A 4929-nucleotide genomic window follows, 5' to 3' on the forward strand; every position below is an offset into this window, starting at 1 on the left:
TTTCTAGAATCTTTTTTTAAAATATGTATCATTTGTGAGTTTGGGGAAGAAAAATAAAACAATGACTATATCCATGGAATAGAAAACAGCAAAGAAATAGTCCTCCTTTAATCCCTTATGAATTTCTTATTTCTTTGTCTTTTTTAAAAATAATATTTTATTTGATCATTTCCAAGCATTATTCATTAAAGACAAAGATCATTATCTTTTCCTCCCCCCAACCCCCCATAGCCGACGCGTGATTCCACTGGGTGTCACATGTGTTTTTGATTCGAACCCATTTCCATGTTGTTAATATTTGCATTAGAGTTTCGTTTAGAGTCTCTCCTCTGTCATGTCCCCTCAACCGCTGTAGTCAGGCAGTTGCTTTTCCTCAGTGTTTCTATTCCCATAGCTTATCCTTTGCTTATGCATAGTGTTTTTTCTCCTAGATCCCTGCAGATTGTTCAGGGATATTACACCACTACTGATGGAGAAGTCCATTACGTTCGATTATACCACAGTGTATTAGTCTCTGTGTACAATGTTCTCCTGGTTCTGCTCCTCTCGCTCTGTATCACTTCCTGGAGGTTGTTCTATTCTCCATGGAATTCCTCCACTTTATTATTCCTTTGAGCACAATAGTATTCCATCACCAACATATACCACAATTTGTTCAGCCATTCCCCAATTGATGGACATCCCCTCGTTTTCCAGTTTTTGGCCACCACAAAGAGCACAGCTATGAATATTTTTGTACAAGTCTTTTTGTCCATTATCTCTTTGGGGTACAGACCCAGCAGTGCTATGGCTGGATCAAAGGGCAGACATTCTTTTGTCACCCTTTGGGCATAGTTCCAAATTGCCCTCCAGAATGGTTGGATCAGTTCACAACTCCACCAGCAATGGATTGATTAATGTCCCAACTTTGCCACATCCCCTCCAGCATTTATTACTTTCCTTTGCTATCATGTTAGCCAATCTGCTAGGTGTGAGGTGATACCTCAGAGTTGTTTTGATTTGCATCTCTCTGATTATAAGTGATTTAGAACACTTCTTCATGTGCTTATTAATAGTTTTGATTTCTTTATCTGAGAACTGCCTATCCATGTCCCTTGCCCATTTATCAATTGGAGAATGGCTTGATTTTTTGTACAATTGATTTAGCTCTTTATAAATTTGAGTAATTAAACCTTTGTCAGAGGTTTCTTTTTTTTTTAATATTATTTTATTTGGTCGTTTTCATACATTATTCACTGGAAACAAAGATCGTTTTCTTTTCCTCCCCTCCCCTTCCCCTCCCCCCCCCCCCCCCCCGCCTTTCCCTCTCCCATAGCCGACGCATGATTCCACTGGTTATCGCATGTGTTCTTGACTCGAACCCATTTCCCTGTTGTTGGAGTTTGCATTATAGTGTTCATTTAGAGTCTCTCCTCAGTCTTATCTCCTCCAACCCTGTAGTCAAGCAGTTGCTTTTCAGCGGTGTTTTTACTCCCACAGTTTATCCTCTGCTTGTGGGTAGTATTTTTTTTTTAGATCCCTGCAGATTGTTCAGGGAAATTGCATTGATACTAATGGAGAAGTCCATCACCTTCGATTGTACCACAATGTATCAGTCTCTGTGTATAATGTTTTCCTGGTTCTGCTCTTTTCGCTCTGCATCACTTCCTGGAGGTTGTTCCAGTCTCCATGGAATTCCTCCACTTTATTATTCCTTTGAGCACAATAGTATTCCATCACCAACATATACCACAATTTGTTCAGCCATTCCCCAATTGAAGGGCATCCCCTCATTTTCCAATTTTTGGCCACCACAAAGAGCGCAGCTATGAATATTTTTGTACAAGTCTTTTTGACCATTATCTCTTTGGGGTACAAGCCCAGCAGTGCTATGGCTGGATCAAAGGGCAGACAGTCTTTTATCGCCCTTTGGACATAGTTCCAAATTGCCCTCCAGAATGCTTGGATCAATTCACAACTCCACCAGCAATGAATTAATGTCCCCACTTTGCCACATCCCCTCCAGCATTCATTACTTTGCATAGCTGTCATGTTAGTCAATCTGCTAGGTGTGAGATGATACCTCAGAGTTGTTTTGATTTGCATCTCTCTGATTATAAGAGATGTAGAGCACTTTTTCATGTGCTTATTAATAGTTTTGATTTCTTTGGCTGAGAATTGCCTGTTCATGTCCCTTGCCCATTTGTCAATTGGAGAATGGCTTGATTTTTTGTACAATTGATTTAGTTCTTTATAAATTTTAGTAATTAAACCTTTGTCAGAGGTTTTTATGAAGATTGTTTCCCAATTTGTTGCTACCCTTCTGATTTTGGTTACATTGGTTTTGTTTGTACAAAAGCTTTTTAATTTGATGTAGTCAAAATTATTTATTTTACATTTTGTGATTCTTTCTATGTCTTGCTTGGTTTTAAAGTCTTTCCCCTCCCAAAGGTCTGACATGTATACTATTCTGTGTTTACCCAATTTACTTATGCTTTCCTTCTTTATTTTTAAGTCATTCACCCATTTGGAATTTATCTTGGTGTAGGGTGTGAGGTGTTGATCTTTTCCTAATCTCTCCCATACTGTCTTCCAATTTTCCCAGCAGTTTTTATCGAATAGTGGATTTTTGTTCCCAAAGCTGGGATCTTTGGGTTTATTGTATACTGTCTTGCTGAGGTCCCTTTCCCCCAGTCTATTCCACTGATCTTCCTTTCTGTTTCTTAGCCAGTACCAAATTGTTTTGATGACTGTTGCTTTGTAATATAGTTTAAGGTCTGGGACTGCAAGCCCCCCATCATATGCATTTTTTTTTCATTATTTCCCTGGATATCCTTGATCTTTTGTTATTAAAATGAATTTTGTTATGTTTTTTTCTAAATCAGTAAAGAAATATTTTGGGAGTTCAATGGGTATGGCACTAAATAGATAAATAAGTTTGGGTAGGATGGTCATTTTTATTATATTGGCTTGTCCTATCCATGAGCAGTTAATGTTTTTCCAATTGCTCAAGTCTAGTTTTAGTTGTGTGGCGAGTGTTTTGTAGTTGTATTCATATAGTTCCTGTGTTTGTCTCGGGAGATAGATTCCTAGGTATTTTATTTTGTCTAAGGTGATTTTGAATGGGATTTCTCTTTCTAGTTTTTGCTGCTGAGCTGTGTTGGACATATATAGAAAAGCTGATGACTTATGTGGGTTTATTTTGTATCCTGCAACTTTGCTAAAGTTGTTGATTATTTCAATTAGCTTTTTGGTTGAATCTCTAGGATTCTTTAAGTAGACCATCATGTCATCTGCAAAGAGCGATAATTTGGTCTCCTCCTTGCCTATTTTGATGCCTTCAATTTCTTTTTCTTCTCTAATTGCTACTGCTAGTGTTTCCTAGTACAATGTCAAATAGTAGAGGTGATAATGGGCATCCTTGTTTCACTCCTGATCTTATTGGGAATGCATCTAGTTTATCCCCATTGCAGATGATATTAGTTGATGGTTTTAGATATATACTGTTTATTATTTTTAGGAACGACCCTTCTATTCCTATGCTTTCTAGTGTTTTTAATAGGAATGGGTGTTGTATTTTATCAATGGCTTTTTCTGCATCTATTGAGATAATCATGTGATTCTTGTTGGTTTGTTTGTTGATCTGGTCAATGATGTGGATGGTTTTCCTAATATTGAACCAGCCCTGCATCCCTGGTATAAATCCTACTTGATCATGATGGATGACTCTTCTGATCACTTGCTGGAGTCTTTTTGCTAGTATCCTATTTAAGATTTTTGCATCTATATTCATTAGGGAGATTGGTCTATAGTTTTTTTTCTCTGTTTTTGATCTGCCTGGTTTTGGAATCAGTACCATGTTTGTGTCATAAAAGGAGTTTGGTATTACTCCCTCTTTGCTTATTATGTCATATAATTTGTATAGTATTGGGATTAACTGTTCTCTGAATGTTTGATAGAATTCACTGGTGAATCCATCAGGCCCTGGGGATTTTTTCTTAGGAAGTTCTTTGATGACTTGCTGGATTTCACTTTCTGATATGGGGTTATTTAAGAATTCTATTTCCTCTTCTGTTAGTCTAGGCAGTTTGTATTTTTGTATATATTCATCCATATCACCTAAGTTGGTGTATTTATTGCCATATAATTGGGCAAAGTAATTTCTAATGATTGCCTTAATTTCCTCTTCATTGGAGGTGCTGTCCCCCTTTTCATCTTTGATGCTGTTAATTTGCTTTTCTTCCTTCCTTTTTTTAATTAGATTGACCAGTACTTTGTCTATTTTGTTTGTTTTTTCAAAGTACCAGCTTCTTGTCTTATTTATTAAATCAATAGTTCTATCACTTTCAATTTTATTAATTTCTCCCTTAATTTTATTTCTTTATCTTAACTCATCTTTATGTTTACTTAGAAAGTAGTTATCACATGGCAAAAGTTTTCTGAGCACTGGACCACTAATGTTTGGGAGGGTAAAATTGGATTTAATTGTAAAAGGTACATTTCTGCACTCAAATAATTCATACTGCAGTCTTTAAAATTTTTAAATATTATTATTTTATTTTCTCAATTATATATAACAATTTTAATATATTTTTCTGAAATTTTGAATTCCAAATTATCTACCTCTCTTATCCTTCCTTGAGATGGTAAACAATTTGATCTGGGTTATACATGTATAATCATGGAAAGCATGTTTTCATATTGATTATAGTATGAGAGAATATTCATATAAGACCAAAACCTCCAAATAAACACATATACAAATAAAATCAAGTGAAAAATTGTATGTTTCAGCCTGCATTCAGAATCCATCAGTTCTTTCTCTAAAGCTGGATAGGGCTTTTTTCCTTAAGTCCTTCAGAATTGTCTTGGATCACTGAATTGCTGAGAATAGCCAGGTCTTTCACAAATGATTGTCATATAATATTGCTGTTAACTGTGTACAATGTT

The sequence above is a fragment of the Monodelphis domestica genome, chromosome 1, assembly GCF_027887165.1.
Source record: "Monodelphis domestica isolate mMonDom1 chromosome 1, mMonDom1.pri, whole genome shotgun sequence".
Taxonomy (NCBI): Eukaryota; Metazoa; Chordata; class Mammalia; order Didelphimorphia; family Didelphidae; genus Monodelphis; species Monodelphis domestica.